The sequence below is a fragment of the Cydia fagiglandana genome, chromosome 2, assembly GCF_963556715.1.
Source record: "Cydia fagiglandana chromosome 2, ilCydFagi1.1, whole genome shotgun sequence".
NCBI classification, from domain to species: Eukaryota; Metazoa; Arthropoda; class Insecta; order Lepidoptera; family Tortricidae; genus Cydia; species Cydia fagiglandana.
The window spans coordinates 3120342-3140371 of NC_085933.1; the positions used below are offsets into that span (position 1 = coordinate 3120342).

Genomic DNA, 20030 nt, shown 5'->3' on the forward strand with positions numbered 1-20030 from the left:
TCTGAGGTTCGATTCCGAATTAATTTACGCAATTGCTCTGGCGCCCATCATCGTATCTTTCACATCCTTCATTTTAACACCGTCTCTCACCCAGTCCATCCATCTTTTCCTTGGTTAGTTATATTATATCTTGGTTAGTTATGTTATATCTCTCCATTTCCATTCCTAGTACCTTCCACCTTCCACCTCACATGAATTTTATCCCTCCACCCTCCACATCACATGCCCATACCATGCTAATAGGCGACTTGTCCTTATGTCTTCATCTATGGATGCAACTTTTAAGAGGCCCACTTATTAACAGTCCGCCGGACGGTATCGGCCTGTCAGTTCTTCGGAACTGTCAAAATTTTGCTCTAACTGACAGGCCAATACCGTCCGGCGGACTGTTAATGAGTGGGCACCTTTAGGCTTCAACAATCTGTTTTTTAATAACTAAGAAGTACATTCAATGGAAATGCTTATTATAAGACCCGAGTTGCGAGACTATTACCTAGTTCACTGGTTCACATCTGTAATATCCGATGACATTTCCTACCCGCTCGATTTTAGGGTTCCGTACCAAAAAGGTAAAAAGGAACCCTTATAGTGTGACTCTGTTCGTCCGTCTATTTGTCTCATCGCTAAATATCTCGAGAACCACTTACGCTATCGATTTAAAAACGTATTAAGTATATTAAAAATATTCTCCTTTACCTTTGATACACAAACGTTTGTTAAAATTATCAACAATATAACCGCAGTAAAAATTTTGTCAACATATTTTCGGACTATTCTCTACTTGTATGTTATTGCAGTGTCGTATAATAGTAAAAGTGGCTGTGCATCCCTTAACAAACCCAAACTTAGTGTATAAGAAATCGTACCTATAATTATCGAACCTGCTAACAAAATGTCGAAGTTGCCAGAAGGAAGGTAGTATTAAGTAAGTTTGATATAATAGTTGCGAATACGCAACTCATTATTTCGTAGCACTCCCTCGTAGTTCTAAAATATTTCAATTTCATACAAGGGGCCTTGTTAGCGCGATCTACATTCGGCCGGCCGCTCACCCATATTGGTCAAACAATACGCTTCCAAAACAAGAAAAGCGAAAATATACTGATGAAAAAGGTGATGCCGCACGTTACAAAGAAAAAGGCCAAAAATAGAGAAATTTTCGGGTCGTTTCGTCAGAAACGAGATTTAAAAGTTAGCTTGTTTAAAGAACACTGTCCGTTCGTTTGTATCTATAAAGCTGTCAAAAAATCATAATGATATTAAATCATGATGATATTTAAGAAGATAGACAAAACCATATCTAATTGATCTTTGTGAAAAAGAAATATTCATAGGTAACTTTATTTTTTTGGACCTCATAAAGAAGTAAAGGAATGTTCTTAAACTTCTATTATAAGAAGCCCAGTCCGTATTAGGAAGGGCCGATATCCGAAAATCCCCATTTGGTAAAGGGCTAGATTTGTGATATTCATAAGTATCAAAGTTTTCCTGAGCAAGAATATGAATCTAATGTATTTTTTCCAAACGTTCACATGTTTGGGAAAATCGTCCTTATACATTTGACTTTTAAGTAACTATTTGTTTGCAGTTTTTGATGAAAATTTTTACACATTCAACCGCAACTAGGATTGTCTGCCTTAAGTTACTATACGGAAAAGAAAGAAAGAAGAAATCTCTTATAGGAAGAGATCCCTTGTAAGGATAATTTTGTATTTGTTTATTGTATTTATTTTAGTTTTAACCTGTGTAGAGAAAAGTGTTTACATTCATTGGTACGAGCCGGGGTTTGAACCCGCGACCGCGGGATTTAAAGTCGCACGCTCTTACCGCTAGGCCACCAGCTCTTTTAATAACTCGAAAACAATGGATGTTTAAAACATTTGGTTTATACTTCATCGCTCTTTGTAACTTACAGTTTTTAATTTATATCAAAATGTGTATGTGTGTGTGTCGGCATTAGTTGCCAAGTGGACCCCGGACTCCCATGAGCCGTGGCAAAAGCCGGGATAACGCGAGGAAGATGATGATGATCAAAATATGTATAATAATTTTATGTATGATATTGATATAGTCATATTTGCATTAAAATATTTTATTTATTAAATATCTCAATTGATTATTTCATACATTAAAGTTACCCAATAGAATATGCATTAAAATAATATAAACATGCCACATGACGGATCACCAAGCCGGTCAGTTACAAGAAAGGTGTTATCAACAACCTAAAATAATTTTAGACATTTCAATGAAAATTAATCATGTTTAACATTATGACATGTTGTTTTAGGACTGAAAGCTAAATTTCAGTGATATTATTTAATATGAGTATTACTTCATTTGCAGAAAACATTAAAATGATTGTTTAGGTCAAAGTTTTCTGATTGCTCTAAATATGCTTCGTCGTGATTCCTTGATCCAGTCAGCCTCCTAATTAGTGAGTTATTTTAAAAAGAACAAATTAAAATCGAATTTTGAACTATAATGGAATAAAAGAAGGTTCAAATTCAAAACTGCAAAAATGACTCTTTTGCAGGTTAACCGCTTCATTGGCGCCCAACGTGGGGCCCGAACCCACGACCCTGACATATCCAAATATTTATTTTGCATCTACTAACTAGTATAGCATTGACCTTTTATCCTCAAAGAGACACACAGAAATCTGTTACCAATCATTTTATAATCTGTTGTCATTATACTCTAACTGTACCTACTTGTCACCGAGACAGCTTAGTGCTTTCTGACTTGAACTCGCGACACTTTGACAACGTCTTGGACGGTTGGTTCTCTGAGGAATACACCCGTCCAATGTTTAATTGGGTGTTAGTTGTTACCGGCCAGAAGCTTGTATACAAACATTGATTTATTAGTTATTTATTTTAATTATATTGCACAATACAGGAAAGTTTTAGTTAGTTGCGACGTTCGCCGTCTCATTACTACCGAGATTATGAAGTTCTATCCGTCACTAATTTTATCAAAGAAATTGACATATACAGGCTTCAACGCTGCCGCTCTGTCGCAACAGTTATATATTGTTATATTCTTAAAATATCGCAGACTAGTAGTAGAGCTCCAATATTGTTTTTTTTTTAATTCTACCCCAAAATTGATGGTAATTGGGATTAAAAGTTTACAAACATTATTTACCCTGACGAATTAAAAAAAAGCTGAATAAACCACTGTTTTCCACCTTGCCTTGAAATTTAAAAAGAACCATGAAACTATGAATTCATCTGAATAAATTCTGCCACTTTAATTCCGCAAACACTCAACCGGAAAAGTAGTTTTAATCCGCAGTCTCTCCCAATCATAAAATGTTACAATTTAATTAAATATTTGCTTAACCATTAAGTTCATATTAATTACGTCGATGTAATTTTATAGCTTTCAAAAAGCATTGGGGTTTTTATATTGACCGCACAATTCGTCATTTTTAATATATATTATCATGATGATGGCAAATGGTGATATGTAGCCAACTTGGTGTTAAGATGACTCACGCTAGTCTATCTTTATCTTTTAAGCGGACTCGGTAGTCTGCAACGCTGGTGACAACAGTAACGATCGAGGTGTAACATGCGCGTTGCCGATACGATCCGTTCATGTGTATTATGAGATTTTACTATGTTAAATTTTGACACGTTTCTAGCAAATTAACTTTTTCTACTATTTCTATTTGTCGATAAAATGTCTGTCAATGATATTATCTAAATTAATTTCATTAGAAGCGTGGTGTGTGGGATTTCGTTAAGTATACAAAAATTACATTTTATTGTGAAAATAATCAAATAATTAAGTCCCGAACAAAGTTTAAAACAATGTTTTGAAATTTTAAGAAAAGTTAAATTACAAAACAACTTAAATTTAAAGTAGATACCTATAGATACAGTTACAAACAATAAAAGTAATAATTGAATTACTTTTGATTGCAGCTTGCAATTTGTATTATTTTAGTTTAGGCTTTTGGCACCGCAAAGAAATACAATTTCATTTGACAACGTAGGTACCTCGTTTTATTGTTTATAGTTCGTTTTTTTTAGCATTAGAAATAAGGTAAACAATCTTGATGTGTCTTTTAATTGAAAAACACATTTTAAAAACAAGTTACGGCAAATATGTAACAATTATAAACCTAATACGATCATTTATATTCTTATGCTTTCATAAGTAATAGTTTTTGATTTTTACATAAAAAGCGTTTTTCAATTAAAAGACATGTCAAGATCGCTTACCTTCTTGCAAGTTCTTTCTAATGCTAAAAAAACTAACTATAGTTATAAAAACCTTAAAAATCTAACGAAAACCTTCTAAAAAATAACCGTAAAACCATCCAACTATAGTCTTGGTGGGGGTTTAGCCAAGATGACAATCGTACTTCGACAAACGCCAAACGAATAGATAAAATTTATCGGGATGAAAGATGCTACGTCACGTGACTATTTCCGTAAGTACAATATACCGGGTGTGGCCTGTAACACAAGCAAATAATTAAAACATAGATTGTACTCCTCAAACGGTGACACTTTTGTTCAACAACTTTAAAAAATTATGAAGTATTTAGACTTCCTATTTTTCATACAAAATAAATATTATTTCCAATGGACGCCATCGCCACGCCATATCATTGTGATTGACGTTGCTTGTCATGCCTTAAACATAACAAAATTCGCGATACATTGCGTATTAAAATATAACCACAAGTTATTTTTAAAAGTCGCTGAACAAATGTTGGTCAGTATGAGGAGTATAGCCTACAATTTAATTTTTCGCTCATACTACAGGCCACACCCGGTATAAGTTTCGATTGGCGTTTTCTATCAACGTTATTAAGTAGATACCTATACCAACGTTCTGTTTGATTTTATCTTTTAAGTTTTTTCTTCATAAACCGAAATAAATGTCATATCCTAAGAAAAAGTGACCAAGGCCTCCAGCGCCCCAGGCTGGAATCGAACCAGCGTCCTCTGCTATCGCGGCAGGTGCCTGAACCACTCGGCCACCGGGTCACAGCGACATTAGCCAAATTTTCCAATTATATCCACTTCTTACTGAAGGCTTGTGGCGCCCCCTACTTTTTTCTTCAATTTATACAAATGGCGATCCGCCGCAGCTTTGCACTGGTCAACAAATTATACCATTAAACCTTCCTCAAGAATCACTCCACCGATAGGTGGAGACTGCATGAAAATCCCTTCAGTAATTTTGGAGTTTACCGCGAACATACATATACACACAAAAACAGACAGACGCGGTGGGGGACGTTGTTTTATACCTATTAATATGTAGTGATTTTGCTTTGGATATATACGATTCCAAATGATCTATATATCATAGATGTAGCTTTTGAACTATAGTTGGATGGTTTTACGGAATCCAAAAAAAAGTAAAGATATATTATGTCCTTAATTTATTCCCGATACGACCTAAGGTTTCATCAGTTTGATATGTTGGGATAAAATAATGGAAGATTCCTTTAATCTTTTATCTTTATACGTGTCTCATTAATAATAACTAAGTCTTCCATATGGTAAAATAAATTAGTAGCGGATGTTCCCTAATAACATAGGGATCGTCTATTTTTGCTGTAAAACAAACAGGAACAAGTATTTTTATTATATATTTTCCTATTTCGGATTCCTGACTGAGGTTTTATAATTATTTTGTTATTTTTTGTTTGAAATAATTCTATTATGATGTTCAAATATTTTTGTAGCAAACTTTGTCTAACCAGTCAAACAAAAAAATGTGTTGGTTAAATGTTTGGGCATTAAATTAATATATACCTTCTATTTATAACGGTTACAATTACCTAGTGTTTAATATTTATTTGTTGTTAATTACCTATTTTAGCATTATAGGTAAACAAGCTGGTAAAAAACATACATGTATTTAGAATTAGAATTTAGAAGCCTTAAATCCACCTCAGTGTAATTAATTCCGTTATTTAATTTACATAAACTGATATTTTTAGGGTTCCGTACCTCAAAAGGAAAAAACGGAACCCTTATGGGATCACTCTTGCGTCTGTCTGTCAGTCTGTCACAGCCTATTTTCTCCGAAACAACTGGACCAATTAAATTGAAATTTGGTACACATATGTAAGTTTGTGACCCAAAGACGGACATGTACGAGTACTTAACGTAAATAAATGAATTTTAAACATGGAGGCCACTTTTGGGGGGCAAATGAGAAAATTAAAAAATAATGTTTTTCTAACTATATCGAGTTACATATCAAATGAAAGAGCTCATTGTGAGATTTTCAAATATATATATTATGTTTTTATAATTTTAGAATAAACAGTTTAGAAGTAATTCAAGAAAATAGGCAAAAAATTACCAATCCTCCCCCCCCCCTTATTTCCGAAAATACTGGGTCTAAAATTTTGAAAAAAAATACATAAAATAGGTCTTTACCTATAGATGACAGGAAAATCTATTAGAAAATCTAGTAGCGTGAGTCGGACTAATTACTTAGTTTTTGATCCGACTCCTACAGGTATTCACATATAAAAAATACATTGTTAAAAATTTTGCAATGTACGGAAACCTTGGAACGCGAATCGCACTCGCACTTGACCGGTTTTTTTTTTAAAATTTCGAAACTACAATCGAACTTCAATAAACTTTTATAAATTACCAAAACGATAAACTCCAACCGCCCTATCTTTAAAAGTAAAAAAAACTTTAAATACTCTTATCAGCCAGACCCATAAATTCTAACCAGCCTATCCTTCGAAAGAAAAACAAATTCGAAATTCAAAAACTTACATTTCAACCCGTTCGCCCCTATCCAGCCAGCTCTGAGCGCGGAATACAGGTATCTACTTGGCGCGCCATAGCCGCCAAGGCTTATATACTCGCGGGCGTTTGGTCTGTTTCGCTTATGGGGTTAAATTTATATGAAACTCTTGTTTAGACCGTAACGTTTTCACGTAGGTTGTGTACGGTATGTGACGTAATTGTGAAATATGGAAAAAGCGTTTAGTGGCCGTTTGTGGGTTTATTAAGAATGTCCTGGATTATGGTTAATTTTGAGATTATAGTCTTAGCCTTTTAATAAAATCGGGGTTGTAATAATAGTCGGATACAAAATTAAGCCATCAAGAAAATAAATGACATAAAATACGATTAATGACAAATTGGGACTTAACGTAGAATATTTTTACAGTACATATGGTCCTATTTTTCCGCACTAGTGCGTAAAATAGCACTTTTCGTGCGATGTCAAAAGTTTAAAGGGCCATATGTACTGTAAAACGTTGTACGATACACGTGCGAATAGATAATTCGCAACTCGTGTCGATTTAAAACACTCCCTTCGGTCGTGTTTTAATTTATCGCCACTCGTTTCGAATTTCCTCTTTTCCGCACTTGTATCGTAAATAACTATTTCAGATAAATTGTGTTGTTCGAAAGTAACATAACGATAACAATTATCATGACAGATGATTGTTGCTGTGAAAATGATTTCATATCGATCTGACTGTTTGATTTAATTTATAACATAACAAATAGGTATTGATTACATGTATGTATATTAAACTCTGTGGAACTCGCTCGAACTCGCAAAGGACCATGGGCAACTTTGTATGGAGCCTGGACCCAACGCCAACAGAAATGAGACTAAGGTCATTAGATAGGTATTTCTATACTTCGTTTTTTTCTATGGGCACCAATCAGAATTCCATTGCAGAACTGAGATATTGGTAAATTAGCCAAAATGTCGTCACCCTTATTACCTAGGCAATAAAGTCCAAGAAAGCAAATTAATTGCTGCAGGGTAGATGTTCGCGCACCGCCGGGCGAGAACACCGAATGATTTGCCGCGCTCGCCCGGCGGTGGACTCTATTGCCTAGGTAATAAGGGTGACGACATTTTGACAAAAATACCAAATTCTCAGTTCTGCGATGGAATTCCGCTAGGTGCCCAGAGAACGAAATGAAGTACAGACAAATACCTATCTAATGACATAACTCGTCATCTCAACTCTGTTGGTTTTTTGACAATTTTTGTTTGGTATTTTTGACGCATAGTCATAGTCTATGTACAAGGAGAATTATTAAATATTTTATTTTAAAATTTATTGCGTCATTTGGATCAGCCAAGCGCTAAGTTTGAAGAATTTTGCTAAAGCCAAACTGTCGCCCGCAGTATTTCCGGGTCGATAACCTCCCAACGCTGCGTCCAAGGCTCGGAACCGGTTTTTTTTTTAATCCCAAAATAGCCCAATATTTTTTTAATTAATTATTTTATGGTCTATTTAATGTATTGTTATGTCCCCTTAAAAATGAAATAATAACGAACCGACCCGTCATTACTGGACCGATTTTGAAAATTCTTTTTTTGATTGAATGTATATGCATACAGATTGGTCCCGTTTTTGTCAAAACCCAGTTCTGATGATGGGATCCATGAGGAATCGAGGGAACTCCTCAAATCTTAAAGGCATACACATAGTGATTTTTAGTTTTTTATCAACGAATCAAGCATATACATCCAAAAAAGTGACATTTGATGAAGTGGAACTGCTGATGATGATCAGAACGGAACTCTTCAACGACGCTTAGTTCACGGTGGGCGATTTGTCCTCTTCGTTATGTTTGTTAAGCAAGTTAAGTTTTTAAGCCACATTTTTGTCAAGCTCGAGTTCTGATGATGGGATCCATGAGGAATCAAGGGAACTCCTCAAATATTAAAGGCATGCGTATAGAGATTTTTGTATTTACATCAGAAAATCAAGCATTTTCATTAAAAACTGTCGCATTTGATGAAGTGGAATTGCTGATGATGATCAGAACAGAACTCTTCAACGACGCATAGTTCACGTTTGGCGATTTTTCCTCTTCGTTATGTTCGTTAAGCAAGTTAAGTTTTTAAGCCACACTTTTGTCAAGCTCGAGTTCTGATGATGGGATCCATAAGGAATCGAGGGAACTAGTCTTCCAGCTAATTTTTTGTATGCATTGTGCTATTTATTTAATAAGTCCGCGTGTAACGGTAATTATCCTGTCTCTCTAAAGAAAATAAAGGTAACACCTGTTTACAAAGGAAAGGGCTCCCAGAAAGAACAAAAATGTTACAGGCCTATATCGATTGTTCCGGCTGTGTCGAAAATGTTTGAGATGGGACTGTGTAATCGACTAACAAAATTCTTAATTATGAACAAGTCACTCTGTGAACAGCAGTACGCCTACCAAACCGGTAAATCCACGACCGGTGCCGCTCGACTATTGTTGCGAACGGTGTTGGACAAACTGGAAAATAGGAGGCGCGTAGCTGCTGTTTTCTTTGATTTATCACGAGCTTTCGATCTAGTCGACCACAGTCTTATCGCAAGCAAGTTGAGCCATTACGGCGTCCGTGGAATTGCTCAGAAGGTCATTATGTCATTCTTGAGTGACAGGGAGCAATCTACGGATGTTAATAATGAACGATCGAGTCTAAACCCGATAGGTGACAGATCTGTGCCCCAGGGATCAAATATAGGAAATAATATATTTCTTATCCTCATGAACGACTTCCCTTTGACTCGCCTATTGTGGATTTTATAATGTACGCAGACGACATCTGTGCCATTGTGAATGCAGAGGGCAGGGACCAGCTGCTAAGAAATGTTCAGTCTGTCATTCTGCGCCTCTCGGATTGGTTCACTGTAAACGGAATGATACTAAATCTTGAAAAAACTAGTATTACAGAATTTAACTTGAAGCGGAGCACAGATGCCGCTGCCACTTCAGACTCGGTACTCGTACAAAATACTCCAGTCACTTTTATTATGCATGCTAAGTTCTTGGGTTTTACTCTGGACTCCGGTCTGCAATGGCAGGAACATATTGACAGGATATGCAGCAAACTCAACTCGGCCTACTATATAATATCTCGGCTTATGCCTATCCTGTCTAAGGAGAACCTAATGATAGCCTACCATGCATACTGTCATTCTGTTCTGTCGTATGGAGTAGATTTATGGGGCCTGGCTGCTGACAGAGACAGACCATTCCTCATACAAAAGAAAATTATAAGGAAAATGGCACGGGTGGCCCCTGACGCGCCAGCTCGTCAGTTATTTATGGACTTCCATATTCTAACGTTACCTTCTATGTTAATTCTAGAGGTAGTTAAATATGTTAGGCTAAATTTAGAAAAGTTTCCGAGGAAAATATGGACAAGCAACCGCTTCCAGGACCAGAGGCGACACGACCTAGATCTGCCGAAACATAAATTAAGAAAATCTGCTCTCTGCTTACACATACTAGGACCTAAACTTTATAATAAGATCCCAACGAGTATAAAAAACGTTCGCACCAACTTAGGATTTATATTAAAACTGAAGTCGTTTTTAATCCAAAAGGCCTATTATTCCGTTGCTGAATTCTTGGATGAATAGCTCGACGATAACTATTATTTTTAAATTTTTATGACATTCTGAGAATTTTTATTGTTGTATATTTCTTTTTGTATTAATGTATTTATGTTTGACTTCCATCTCGCATACCTATGTGCCTAATTATAAGATAACACTGACAATGTATGATTAATACAAATAAAATGAATATGAAAATGAAATATGGAACTCCTCAAATCTTAAAGGCAGACGTATAGAATTTTCTGTATTTTCATCATAAAATCAAGCATTTACATTAAAAACTGTCGCATTTGATGAAGTGGAACTGCTGATGGTGACCAGAACAGAACTCTTCAACGACGCATGGTACACGTCTGGTGATAACGAATTTCGATTTTGACTTGGACTGGGACCCGGACTCGGACTCATACCCGGACCCGGACCTGGACACGGATCCAGATTCGGACCCGGACTCGGACCCGGAGTCGGATCCTGACTCGGAACCGGACTCGGATCCGGTCTGGGATCCGGACACGGACACGGACCCGGCCTCGGACCCGGACTCGGACCCAGACTCGGACCCGGACTCGGACCCGGACTCGGACCTGGACTCGGACCCGGACTCGGACTCGAACTCGGACCCGGACTCGGACCTTCGCCCGGAAAACCACTATGATACCTTAACTAAATAAACCACTATGATTACCTACCATAAAATGTAGGTATAAAGTATGATGATGCCAATCTTACTAACCCCTCCCGCTTAAACCCCCGTACACCGCACCGCATGCGCCATTAAGTGGGTTAGGTTAGGTTTGAACTGCGATCCTCACAGAACCGAACAAGGGTTAGGTTAGGTTGAAACTGCGAGCCTTACAGAAACGGAATGCTACTTGAAAAGTGGGTTTGATTAGGTTCGAACTGCGATCCTCACAGAACCGAACTGCTATCTGAGAAGTGGGTTAGGTTAGGCTAGAACTACGACCCTTATGGCTCCTCTACACGATGGGCCAACGCCGGCCACTCCAAGGGACGCATTTATGCGTTAGAGGGAGCAAGTAATATTGCTATCTCATTCTACCGCAAGGCTGCGTCCCTTGGAGTGGCCGGCGTTGGCCCATCCTGTAGAGGAGCTAATGGCTCAGAAGCGAAATGCTAGTAGAAAAGTGCGTGGTTTTACCTCCGTTTCTACATAGTGTACTATCTACAATAATCTATCACCGGCCCCCAAAGAAGTCGGTTTTTTTTTCTTAAAAATTATATTCCAATAAAATAACAAAACGTCGCGTTAACACAAATACAACTGCGCCAATGCCGTACCAGCCTACTAGATAGTGACCCTATTGTATATAGGTAGATATACTATATTTCTTGAACCAAAAAACGTTACTTTTAACACTAACAGATCGGTATCGTACCGCTGTGACTTCTTACGAATGAGATGCACGGGTGACTGATAAAAACTAACATCATTTTGTTATCAAAATGTAAAGGCCCCAGTACACAATGGGCCATTGCCGGCCACTCCAAGGGACGCAGCCATGCGGTAGAATGAGATAGCAATATCACTTGCTCCCTCTAACGCATAAATGCGTCCCTTGGAATGGCCGGCGATGGCCCATTGTGTACTGGGGCCTTTAGATCGAGGCCCTCTCGGACGTCTAGCTTATCTAAGTAAAGTAAAAACAGTACAAAATTTTATCTAGTCATAAAATTTCTACAAATTTTCCCAAATTTAATCGCACGGAAAAAAGGAAGGTATATTTCATTGTTTATCTGTTTTTGTTTCGTTAGCTCGTCAAATTTGCCGCGAATCAACATTTTTCGTTTCATAAAATACAGGCCAATTCGAACCTACAGTGATATTAGAATGACATCTAACTGATGCCATTCGGTTATCGTGCATTTCGCTCGTACTTACCAGTACATGTATTGGCGCGGGCGAGACGCACGATAACTAAATAACATGATGCAAATATCATTCTGAGTCGAAATGGCCTGTGAATGTAGCTTTATTGACAAAAAAAGGTCCTATTGCGGTACCCCGTTTACGCTATTTTCAACGTTATTTCAATATAAAATTATGAGATTTTATTAAAAAGGCGCCTATGGCAAAAGGGTCGATTTTTCTTTGATAATGATTTGATTGCTTGGACTTGATAAAAAATAATTACTAAACAATAAACGCTTGTAGAAGTATTTACAGTGCTCATAAAGATTTTGGACTAAGATTTGTACAATGTTATTGTAACATTTAGATATTGTAGGGTTAAACTGCTCATAAAGATTTTGGACTAAGATTTGTACAATGTTATTGTAACATTTAGATATTGTAGGGTTAAACTAAGTTCATCTAAAATTAACATAAATTTTATAGTATTCGAAATATGATAATAGTCATGGTTATCATCTATAGTCTATCTATAGTACAATAATGATATAAATGTTATCATTTTGTACGAGTGTATTTGCTAATTTGCAAATAATTAATTTCAGTTGTCAAATTTCCCGGTAGATGTCGCTGTGCCATCCGTGAAAACTTCTAGTTCGCACTGGTAAGATTTTTCCGGGAAACATTAAGATTTTCGAGCTTTCATACTATAGGTGTTTGATTCGGTTTATTTCGTTATTGTTTGCATTGGTCAATCTTGTTTTTATTTTCAAAACCTACATATTTAAGTGTAGGAAAGGGTAAACTTTTTAATTTGAGATTGCATAAATTGATGACAAGTTTAATACTTTTTAAAAGATAAAGTAAACATGCAGAAAATCAAGGATATTATACGGACTAGACTAAAGAAACAGACACCGCAGTAAGCGTATGAGCAGCGTGAGGTCACGACATCGACAACCACAGAATAAATACTAGTACTAGGTACAGAAGACTCACTCTCTAATAAAACGCGTCTATTACGATCAGGACAGATATGGCCGCTAGGTGGCGACAGCGCCACGCGCGGCTTATGGCTAGCCACCAAAATTGGTGTGGGACGGATGTACTTTTAGCTACTTACCTGTAGCAAACCGACGAAATCGCGGAGTGACTCACGCTTGCGCCAACATGCAATTTTAAGGTGACATTTAGATGTCAAATGCAGCTGTGTTACAACATTTCTGCGCCGTGGTTTATGCCGCCCCATTACCTGTGAATAAGTATTCTTATTAAAACGAGTGACAAATTCAACATTACATGGCGGTTAACGTTCAGTTCAGTAATAATTACATGAAAAGAGCTCGTATCGTAGTTATATTTACTAGTGGTTTTGTATAATCACAACAGTAATAAGTCAACGAACGTCACTTTTTTCAAAAGTACGGCGGGCAGTCACCGGGGGGGTAAAAAACCGGGCAAGTGCGAGTCGGACTCGCGCACGAAGGGTTCCGTACCATAAATAAAAAAAACGGAAAAAAATGCAAAAAGAAAACGGTCACCCATCCAAGTACTGACCACGCCCGACGTCAAAAATCACGTTTACTGTATGGGAGCCCCACTTAAATCTTTATTTTATTCTGTTTTTAGTATTTGTTGTTATAGCGGCAACAGAAATACATCATCTGTGAAAATTTCAACTGTCTAGCTATCACGGTTCGTGAGATACAGCCTGGTGACAGACAGACGGACAGACGGACGGACGGACGGACGGACGGACGGACGGACGGACGGACAGCGAAGTCTTAGTAATAGGGTCCCGTTTTACCCTTTGGGTACGGAACCCTAAAAGTCTTAGTAATAGGGTCCCGTTTTACCCTTTGGGTACGGAACCCTAAAAATGGTGCAAAATGGGATGTAGTATGGATGTTTCCTTAAATTGAGTTTTGTCGGGCGTTTATGAATAACACCATTATAACATGTGCACGTGAGCTTTTATGTGTGGTGACCATGAGTTGTACAATATTTTGCGTCTTGTATGTCTAAAGGAAGACCCACGTTAGACCGGGCCGTGTCCGGGCAGGAGCTTCCGGGGCTTACTTTTCTATGACATGACAGGTCATCACGTGATGCTTTCCATAGAAAACGATGCGCCGGGAGCTCCGGCCCGGACACGGCCCGGTCTAACCTAAATCATCTTTTTAAGTGGTCTGTGTATCCTCAGCGATGCTCAGAAAGAAGATATTCTTTGAAATAGACAAACATCTGAGCACGGTTTTATTCTACCTACTAAATATGAATTGGACGGGCAATACTTTGGTTATTTCTTAGAAATCTAACCTGTTTTGCATAATGTTCGATTTGAAAAAGAAACACTTGTATTAGGTACGCAAATATGTATTTTATTTGCGTGGTTACATTTTTGATAGTTAACTAACCAAAAACGTTTTGGATTTCTAGACAGAAACAAAAAATATTTTTGAAATAATGTTGGTTTAGGCATTACCTAAAAGTTTAGAAATATAGACACAGACAATATAGAGCGTCGGTACAAGGTACCTACTAACTGTTGACGTGAACAGTTTTTGAAATACTAATGTAGAAAAAAACTAACCAAAAAAATATTGTTGTCTGTAAAGTCGGTTTACGGACGATAATTTTGCGTAATAACGTCATAAGAAAACATGATTAAAAATTGCATACTTTGGCCGTAACGTTACCATGGAGATCTGTCCACAACGTGACTCTTTTTCGTGCATGCTACCGGTGTTCATCGATTTATAAGACATTATATCACGTCAAAAACGTTCGGTATCATATTACTTTGCAGATGGCGTTAATATCAATATTTAACAAGTTAACACATATCGGTGAAAGAATAAGGATCAAAGTCAAATGGCGTTCTAACAGTTTTAATCTTCTGTCGAAATATGATAGTAAATTTAGAGTAGCTACATAATTTACTTTGACAATCCGCGTCTATATACTGTATTCTCTTTGCTCCAGGTAAACACCTAAAAAATAAAACAAACTGACGCGAAGGATTGTGTTGAGTTAGTTTTCAAATGCCTGTTTTCAATCTTTTTGCAAACTACCGATTATGTTTCACCTCACTAGTTGCAAAATGTTTTCTAAAAGCAGGAATACTTACGTGTGTTTTATTGTTATAAAATAGGGCGGAAATCCATTTAGTTCTCTATTAATTTCATTTCTAAAAGCCGGCTTTTAGGGTTCCGCACCTGAAGGGTAACAGCGGGGTCGCCGTAACCAAAGAGAATAGAGTATAATTATGGAGAATTACTGTCATGGTAAATTTGTAGCCTAAGTAAATTTACTGCCATCTTTTGACAGAAGATTAAAACTGTTAGAACACCATTTGACTTTGATTCTTATTCTTTCACCGATACGTGTTAATTTGTTATTAAAATTAACGCCATCTGAGTGCCAGTGAGCCAAAGGTTATGGCGCCATCGCTCGAAAAAATTGCACCATACCTTTGGCGTACTATCGAGTAGATGGCGTTAATTTTAATAAGTATTTAACAAAATAACACATATCAGTGAAAGAATAAGGATCAAAGTCAAATGGCGTTCAAACGGTTTTAATCTTCTGTCAAAAGATGGCAGGAAATTTACTGAGGCTACATAATTTACTTTGACAATCCGCCTCTTTTACAAATTCTCTTTGCCGTAACTAAATTTACATGAAACAGTTAAATTTACATGAAAAATTTAACACAATTAAGGTTAACACAACACTATAGCGACCCGCCCCGGCTTCGGACGGATTACACAAAACCTTAACAAATTATAAACCTAAAGCCTTCCTCAAGAATCACTCTATGGATAAGTGAAAACCGCATGAAAACACATGCATGTAGCGATATGGTGGTTGCACCTTTATGAATTTTATCATCTGGTTGTGTCATTAAGTAGTCACACTTATGTAAAACTACGTACACATGTACGTAGTTGTACATAAGAAAGTTACGACCAAAAAAATGTGGTGCCTCTTAACACAGGTAAGTATTTATTACTTAAAAAGAGGCGCCAACACTTACAACTCTAGTACTTCGTAAACTGAATAAATATTTTTTAATTTTTTTCATTTTCAAACAGCAGACGGTAAAAGTGCGACCACCTTAGGCTCCGGTCAACCCGATTATCATCCAAGTTTCATTTAAAAATAAACCAATTCTTTGACCCCGGAAAAAGGGTTTGTACCCGGAAGCTGCTTATAAACGAATTCCATGATAGGAAACGGTATTTGTTATTGACAATAAAGTGACCCCTATCGGAACATTGTGGAGAAACAATGCTTTTACTACATATGTACCTACATACAAATGCCCTTGCCGGGGTCATACTACTAGATATAAAAAGATAAATACATAAAAATAGATATAAAAATTGAAAAAGAAATTATTGATTTGCAGAAAAAGTGTAAATAAAAAAGTAAAATGTAATGTAAATTTTAATAGTTAAAAATTAATAAATAAAATAAATAATTTCAGCCTATATACGTCCCAATGTTGGGCACAGGACTTCTCTAATGCGCGAGAGGGCTTGGGCTATAGTCCCCGCACTAGCTCAAAGCGGGTTGGGGACTTCACATACGCCTTTGAATTTCTTCGCAGACGTATGCAGGTTTCCTCACGGTCATATTATACTCGTATCATATTATATCATATAATTAGATTACTAGGTATAAAAATAACTAGATAATTAAAAAAACTACTTAAAAATAGATATTAAAATTGAATCAGACATGATTAATTTTCAGAAAAAGTGTAAATAAAAAAGTAAAATGTAATTTAAATATAGGTCGGCATACGGCAATAACACGACACGGCACGGCGGTAATACGGCATTTGTTGAATTACCGAATACGGATTACGTTAAGCATTTATACGGATTGCAGGGAGCAAAATGGAAGCAAAACCAGACAAATCGTTTGATAGTAACCAATTACCGTCGCCAATGGACACCTGCAACACTAGAGGGGTTCCAAGAAGTGTGCTTCCGTATTTAAAATGGGACTCCCTACATTCTTTTTTTGAACTTTCGAAGGTCATATAGTTCGAAAATACCTACCACGAGCGACATTTTTTTCCACATGGCAGGAAATTTCTGGGCTCTATTTGACCAACGTGACAAATGTCGCATTTGTCGACATCACTGTTACTGACGTCACAGGCCTCCATAGGCTACGGTAACCGCTTACCATCAGACGGGCGGTGTGGTTGTTTGCCACCAACATGTTAATTAAAAAAAAACTCCACTATATCGCCAGTAAATAAGTACTTATTTTGAGAAGCTAATGACAATTGTCACAAGAAATACGACAATTGTCACGAAATTCCGACACAGAACTCATTTTCTATCAAGAATTACCGACAGTTCTTTGAAATCTTGTGACAATTGTCATCATTATCATCATAAACATCACAAGAGAAATAGCTGTTTTTTGCCGATATAATAAAGTTTTATTTAATAATACAATGATGGTGACAAACAGGAATGCGGCCCGCCCGATGGTAAGCGATAACCGTAGCCCATGGATGTCTGTGACGTCAGCAACATGAGACTTGTCGAATTGTCGCACCTGTCACGTTGGTGAAATAGGGGCCTGGAGAAATGCACAAATGGGGACAGCCAACCATCTAAGTAGTGAATGCTATTATAACTATAAATAAATAATATATTCATATAATATGAGTCGCTTAACTTCAAACTCTGGTAAATAAATAAATAAATCCATGTGTCAAATGTTGCGATTTTGATATTTAAAAAAATGAAATAGGGGGAGGGAGGGAGCGGAATTGGAAGTCTCTTTCCATTTTCTTTGATTAGAAAGAGACTTTCGCTAGTATTATTAGTTACAAGTTGTTATGCAATCGGCCCCGGCCTGTTCAAAACCAAAAGTGCTTCATTTGCATCCCCTGACTACCTATTGTTGTAGTTTGCACCCGTTTGAAACCTGAATCAAAATACAGTGTACGGTAAACGTACTAGTGCTCGACATGCTAATGCTGCTCTGTCATCTCTATTGACGATGACTTAAGTTTCAAGATGACATGTACTGCGACCGCGTCGAGCACCACTACGTTTACCTTATTTACTTTCCAAGCTTTAGTGTAGGTATGGGTTGCTCCCTTATCCTGCTGAAAAGCAATTATTATTAACATGATTTTCAGAATAAATTTTCAAGACACTACTATTAACAGAGGTGTGAACTTATGACCTACGATTTGGACGCCGCAGGCCATAAGCTCTCATTTAAATATCATTATGTAATCTATAAGCTCTAGTCTAACCTTCAAATTCGTTTGGAATCTAGTAAGACCTGAGACCCAACCAGCACTGCTTGGTCAATGTGAATCGTGCTTTATTACCACCGCGCAAGGTTGATTTTCAAATAGAAGTTAGAAATGTTAGGATTAAGATCGAACCAGCTCTGCTTGGTCCATGTGAATTGTACTTTGTAACCACCGCACAAGGTTGATTTTCAAATGGAAGTTAGGATTAAGATATTTAACTAGTTGTGGAGGTTGTTCTGTTGCACCGTGTATTCATACACGTGGTTTCAGATGTTGTTGGTGAATAATAATAATATTTGGATCGCATTAGATCCTTGATAGTTCAAGATCGAGTTTATATTTTGCTAGGTATGTAAGTTCTTCTTAAGCTGTAGGTATATGATATTATCTAAATATAGGTACTGAATTAGAGGTATTAAGAATCGGCCACTATGCTGCAGAAAATATGTGGTCAAAGTGTGGTGTGAGCAATCATTTACTCATCTAACTAGATACACTACAAGCAGATACCGTTGACTTTGCCAAACTAAAAATATTAGAAATAGTTCAAGTATTCGACGTCAGAATATAAAAAAATAATATTGGAAAAATACAAATAAATATTATTGCTAGTTAATCGCATTAATTACTTGGCACCTATTTTTAGAGTTAGACCACGAAAAGTCCTCAGCGATTTTGATAGCACACGCAGTGCAAGTGTTATTTTAAACGTTAAGCTTCTTTGAAATTATGACGTATAAATAGCACTTGCACTGCGGCTATCCAAATCGCTGCAGACTTTCAGTTCCTTGGTTTAACTCTTGTAAAGTCTAGTAGTAGTATTTAGTTTTGGTGACTCGTAAATTTACAAAACAAAATCTATAGATGTCCTGTTGCTCCCTCGGCCGTTATGACCTACGGCTCGACTCGAAAAATGAACTAGATTTCTACTAGACTTCAACAAGTTACGATACGGATAATTTAAAGATATTTGTAAGATAAATATTGAAGAAAGATAAATTGAACGATTTTGACAAGTTATGACTTAGATATCCAAGTCACATCTAGTCGATATCTAATGTAGATCTAGTTGATCTCTAAATCGTCTCAAGATCTTCTGATTATCTCGAAATCCGAATAGGCCTGCAATCCTAAACGTCAAGCTAAATAAAAGGAAAGGTATGGGATCCTTCACCGGTTCTTTTTATGTCAAATGGTTTTTCAAAACCAAAAATAACCTGAAAGTTCAATGTGCGGCGCGGCACGTGCCGTACGATCAAAATGTTTTTTATCGGCCTAGGCCGACAATGTTCCTTTGCTTGCTAAGCAAATGTTTTTTTTTATTGGATGCAGATATAGGTCACACAAAATTAAAAGGCAACCCGTTCAATGTGGCGCCATGACACGAATCTGAATATTTCTGACCGCGAGTGCAGACATTTTGTGAGTCATTCACATATCTACACCGTCATGTCATAATGAAAACTAAACTATAGTTGGTCAAACCAAAT

General features: G+C 36.9%; 2 protein-coding genes across 2 annotated transcripts in view; one reads left to right on the plus strand and one right to left on the minus strand.

Annotated features, from left to right (window-relative positions):
* LOC134674205 (uncharacterized) overlaps positions 1 to 6823 on the minus strand; it is a 51351-nt gene extending 44528 nt beyond the window's left edge. Inside the window, exon 1 of the mRNA XM_063532267.1 lies at positions 6774 to 6823. The gene's annotated coding sequence lies outside the window, so the exon portion shown is untranslated. The remainder of the gene's footprint in view (positions 1 to 6773) is intronic.
* Positions 1 to 20030, plus strand: part of LOC134674168 (calexcitin-1-like) — a 168713-nt gene that overhangs the window by 58636 nt on the left and 90047 nt on the right. The gene's annotated exons all lie outside the window — the stretch shown is intronic.